This window comes from Prenolepis imparis, unplaced genomic scaffold, assembly GCF_030444845.1.
Source record: "Prenolepis imparis isolate NDT839.2.m4 unplaced genomic scaffold, iyPreImpa1.0 SCAF_18, whole genome shotgun sequence".
Classification (NCBI taxonomy): Eukaryota; Metazoa; Arthropoda; class Insecta; order Hymenoptera; family Formicidae; genus Prenolepis; species Prenolepis imparis.
The window spans coordinates 30,255-36,254 of NW_028141176.1; positions in this window are offsets into that span (position 1 = coordinate 30,255).

Genomic DNA, 6,000 nt, shown 5'->3' on the forward strand with positions numbered 1-6,000 from the left:
GAAGCAGTTAGTAAATTCCCTCAGCCCAAAAATGTAGTTCAAGTCCAGCGTTTCTTGGGGTTAACTAACTACTTTAGGAAATTTATTCAGAATTACGCCACGAAGGCGAAGCCATTACAAAATCTGATACACAAATCGGCTCAATTCAATTTTGATAAAAGCTGACTAGACGCGTTTGAATCCTTAAAACAAGCGTTAACGTCGTCTCCGATTCTTCGTTTATTTAACCCAAGTGCGGAAATGGAGCTCCACACTGACGCCAGCTCAATAGCTTTAGCAGCGATTCTGCTGCAAAAGCAGAGTACGGGTCAATGGGCACCCATTTCGTATTACAGTCAAACAACAAACAAGGCTGAGTCCCAGTACCACAGCTACGAGCTGGAAATGTTAGCCGTGGTAAAATCGGTGAAAAGATTCCACATTTATTTGTACGGGCTTCCCTTCACGGTAGTCACCGATTGTCATGCTCTTGTGTACGCCGTTAACAAGGCATACTTAAACCTGAGAATAGTTAGATGGACTCTGCGTTTGCAGAACTATAAATTCAATGTCGTTCATCGTGAAGGCAGACGCATGTCACACGTCGACGCGCTCAGTAGGATAATAGTTTATCACAAGCCTTTAGAAAAGGAATTAGAGTATAGACAATTGCAGGACTCAAGATTGAAAACTTGCCGAAAATCTAGAATTCTCAGAACATGAGAAATTTGAACTCGTGGAAGGTCTTGTCTTTAAGAAAGGCCCCGACAAATTACGTTTTGCGGTACCTGAGTCTATGACTATTAATATCTGTTAGAATTTAATTTATAACTCTATAAATTCATATATGGCGCTTGAGGTTAGTACTATATCAAGTGCTGCCCCTAGTAACTTATGTATCGAGCATGCGCTCTCTTAGATAGATTATTAGCGTATGCCTGTTTATCCTATCTTAACTTATTGTCCGTCCGTTGCATTGTGATTATATCTTTTAGTCTAACCAAGTGTTATTAATTATTTCTGCATTCCTCATCCCGCAAAGTATACTTGCTAAAGGTTATGGGCCCAGTCTCGGTAGATACCGGCATTATAATTTAAGTCGAAGAAAAAGATACAATTTATCTATTTTCCTGTGGACTGTTTGTGTTTGCGTATATCGATCGACAGCATGGCGACAGAATCTGCATCCGGCTTATCGGTCACTTTTGCCAAGCTCAAGGGACGAGAAAATTATATTCCAAACAGTGTTGCCAGATGGATAAAACGGAATATCACCATCTTGTTCATGAATTTTCCCCAAATTCATCATATTCTGGAAAATTTTCCCCAAAACATGACACTCATCGTATCGTAATATATGGCTGTGTTCTGCAGAATCTCCGCTTACTAAGCGCTCAGTGAGCGATTGATCGTGATTGGTCTAAAGTTTAAAATCTGCCATAAAAAAAAGTGCTGTAAATACTTGTATATACATATATGTTTGCTTATACGTAAAAAAATTTAGTTCTACTTAATATATTTTTATAGATTAGATATATGTATATATAAAAGGATGTGACAATAAAAAACAAGAATAGAAAAGGTAAGAGGTATAGAATTAACATTAAATCATATTATATTATATTTTAATTACTTTTAATATATTTTTGTAGATTGGATATATATAATTGTATTGTGGATTTATAAAAAGGATGTGACAATAATAAAAAAGGTAAATAGATTAATATTACATTTATATATATATTATATCTTTTAATTATTATATCTCACATAGATGAAAATACGTCTAATATTTCTTCTTGCTCAATTTCTGTATTATACATATCTTCTGAATTAAATTTTTTGAGCATATTCATTGTCGGCTGGAAGTTAACACATCCACCTTGTGGCATATTAAAGCGTAGCCGTAAAATTGCATCTGTAGTTTTTATAATTATCCTATTTCTTAATTTATTTTTAATTATATTGGTTACAGAGAAGGCTCGCTCAACTGTAGCATTTGAGAAAGGCAAGCATAGCATTGCCAAGGCAAACCTTGCAATATTTTCAAATTGTCGTTGACCAGCAGAATTTCGATACTCAAGAATTTCAGCCCAAAATTCCTCTGGAGAAGATAATTGGCTCCACTGCTTGATATGAAGAAGGTTCCATTCATCTACTGTTGAATCAACATTTTTACATATATTTTTAAATACTGCAACTAACTCAGTAATTTTTGGCTTTATTTGCAATGTTGCTAATTCTGGTGACAGCAATTTTATCTTTTCCAATAATGTAATATTTTCGGGGATTCGTGACTGCAGCTGCTCACACAAACAAATTAAGAAGTCACAACATCTCTCTTTGATTATTTTCACATCATGATGATTCATGCCAGAAGCTGCTTACTCGAAGGAATAGCTCCAAAATCAATAGCTTCAATTCTTACTACGTAATCTTTGAATTTAAAGTGAATAAGATCTGTTTTTCTAACAATTTCTAATCTTGCTGCAGGTATAAGAATACTCATGTAGTAATACAAAAGGGAATGCAAATCCTCTAAAAGTTTAAGGGGATTAGCATTTTCTGCTTGAAACGTTTTGTTGGTCTCCGTAAGAAGTTTCAACATATGTTTCAAGAAAGTAAGATAGACTATATTAGATTGTGTATTAAACATATTATGTAACTGATCAGCTGTGTAACATCTCTCCTTGTCTTTTGCTAAAGAAAAGTGGAGTTTTAGAGCATCCCATTGATCGATTATTTTATTTATTGCCTCAGATCGTGCTAACCATCGTGTACCTGATAATTTATCAATTTTAAGAGGTTTCTTATCTGCTAAGATTTCATACAGTTTCTTATATTCTATTTGGCGCTTTGAGCTATAAGAAAACCAGTTATGACATTCTTTAACAATAAAATCGAGATTTCTTGGTAAGCACTTGCACGAATATTCAGCTGCCAAATGAAGAGAGTGACAAACACATTTAATTACAACAAGTTCATTAATAGTTTGTTTTAAAATAGAAGAAAACGAATTATGTCTACCAACCATAACATTGGCTCCATCAACTCCAATTCCAATAAGATTTTCAATTTTAAGGCCATCCTCTAAGATTTGATTTTTGAACGCTGTTTGGCGCTCACTTTAGTTAATTAATAAGTAATTAGAAATAATTTAGATGTAAGGTTAATAAATATAGATTTACTATATGTTATCGATTGTCACGAGAAGTCGGTGGATCGCGATCGGCTGTGTAATCAATAATTCGACTCACTTATCGGTGCTGCCATCGTCGATCCACCGATGATACCTCGTGAAGAATTTGCGAGCTTTTTGCTGGGTCTGCTACACGCTTGCAGGGAGACTATTGGAACTCACTCTCGCACGGACCGCTCTCGGACTCACTTGCGACACGGAGCTCTCGCATTGTGGATGCCCGATCTTTTGTCGACGTCAATTACGCATGGAATTTCTGCTTGCTTGCTTGCATGAGCTCTTACCTTGCCTGATAGCTTTGCTGCATGGAATCAAAGCTAAGAAGGACGAGAATCTAAAGTTTCGAGGAACCACGAGGACCGAACAGCGAGATTCCAGGTATGCACCGTGCGGTGAGTCGCTATCGTTCGCTAATTATTTGATATCGATTAATTCATTGCCGCGCTTTTGTCGCTTGTCGCTTTTGCAAATTATTACCGAAATTCATTCTCGATTTTCTATTCGCGAGCCGCTAAGTCTTATACCCTTCGCGTGTAAAATTGCTCGATACAGTCCATTTTTAGATTCGAATAAAATAGCAACTATCGCTTTAGGAGGAGACTTGAACACACCCTCCAAACAAACGCTGTTGTTAACGTAATAGCATCTCCATTTTCAATTTCAATTAATCGATAGAAAGTTGTTACGATTTTTTTCTTTGTTTCACTAAAATATCTAATCATAAGACAAAGCATTTTTGTTGTATCCACAGCTGTGCTTTCATCGATAATCAATGAATAATGTCTATTACCAATATCAATAATAAGGTCTTCTAAAAGACAAGGAGAGATAACGTTTTTTATTAATGCTGTACCCTTGATTCTATGTAATTTTATCTCGCTTAATAATTGAGATGTCTCATCAAGGGTTTTTATTAAATTTCCAAGGTGATCGAGTGAAGACGTAGAACAATGCTCTGCAATGAATGCAGAAATCTTCAATTCGGCTATTTTTCTCTTATCTGATATAGTTTTCCTTACAAAATCTGTCATCTTTTTGGTCGTGCATGTAGAAAATTTAAATGCATTCAAATGTTTTTTACACTGCCCATGATTTTGGATATCCTTCTTGTGAGCCTGAAGTGAACATTGACAAAGCTTGCAATATGCTTTAGTATCATCTCCTCCCAAGGCAGAGAGCCATCCTATAATAAATATAATAAAATACTATGTAATTGTATAGTAAGAAATAATATGCTTGCCTGGGGGAAGAAGCTAAAGCTTTAAAATAGCCATGATATGTAATTTGTATTTATAATGATACAATTAAATTTGTATGATGTGATATATTACTTAAACATAATTTTAATATTTTTTATTGTATAAACTAACATGATTAAAGAACTAAATTTTATTAGAATAAGTTTTCTAATAGTATACAGTTTAAATATATGCGTCTAATTGATATTATAAGAAGACATTATAATTATAAGTATAATAATAATTAACTTGAACTTACCAGAAAACTCTGGATTTAATTCCCAGGCTTTTCTATATTTTCTTACTGTCTTAGGCATACTTATTTGCCTCTTAATGTAGATTTAAACTAACAATTAAACTAATTAACTAGTGTTAAATTAATATTATAGCAATCTTAAACTACGAGAATGTAACTCTTAGGTTAAAAAACAAATGATGTTATATAATTATATTTCATTTATTTTAATTCATTTTGTGCTATACTGTTATAAATTATATACTATATACAATAAATTATATTCATTTAAAAATTATTTGAAAAGTTAGTCTTGTTATTTATATGAAATTAACTATTAATTTGAAACAAAGTTGACAAAGTGGGTCGTTATTAAAAAATCTGAAAATGGCTCTAGTTTTCCGTTTATATCACCTGGAAATAAAGATTCTGATTGTTTCATTTGCTTATATTTGTTATGCATTATGCGTTATATTTGTTATGCAAGGTGTTTCTTGCTTAATGCGACAAAACAAATAACATTTTTGAATAAAAGCAGGTTTAATCGATCCGAGAACGATTAATGACGTCATTGATCAATCACAGCTATTTCTTTAAAGAATAAATGGCTGTAATTGGTCAGTCACATCATTGATCGATCTCGAATCGATCAAACCTGTTTTCGAAAACACTAAAAAAAGCATATCATGATTTCCCCCCAAAAAACCCCACGTCAGAAAAGTTCTCCACACTTTTCCCCACAAATTTTCGTTCCCCAAAATTTCCCTCACTGGCATGAAAATTCCCCACTTTGGGGAAAAAAACCCCCAATCTGGCAACACTGATTCCAAATGAAGAATTGCTTGCGGCATGACAATTTATGGAGTGCTATCAGTGGATATGCTGAAGGGGATAGAACGTCACCCGAAGAAAGGAATTGAAGGGACGAGAAAGCTCTTTCGAAAATTAACCTCATGGTCGACCAATGTTGTTTTTCATATCTCATGCAGTGTAAAACTGCTAAAGACGCATGGGATGCACTTGAACATGCCTTTGAGGACAAAGGACTCAATCGACGTGTGGGACTTCTTCGTAGTTTATGTTCTGTAAGATTGGAAAATTTTATTTCAATGGAAGCCTATGTCAACGAGGTTATGTCACTCTCTGAAAAACTTCGAGCTGTAGATAAACCGGTTGATGATGAATTTCTAGGAGCCATTATGTTACAGGGTCTTCCCGATGCATTTCAACCTATGTGCATGGCGCTTGAACATTCTGGAGCAGTTATCACTAGTGACTTAGTAAAAACTAAATTATTGTAGGAAACTAGTTGGAATCAAAAGAATCCACAAACTGCTACGTTCTCGTAC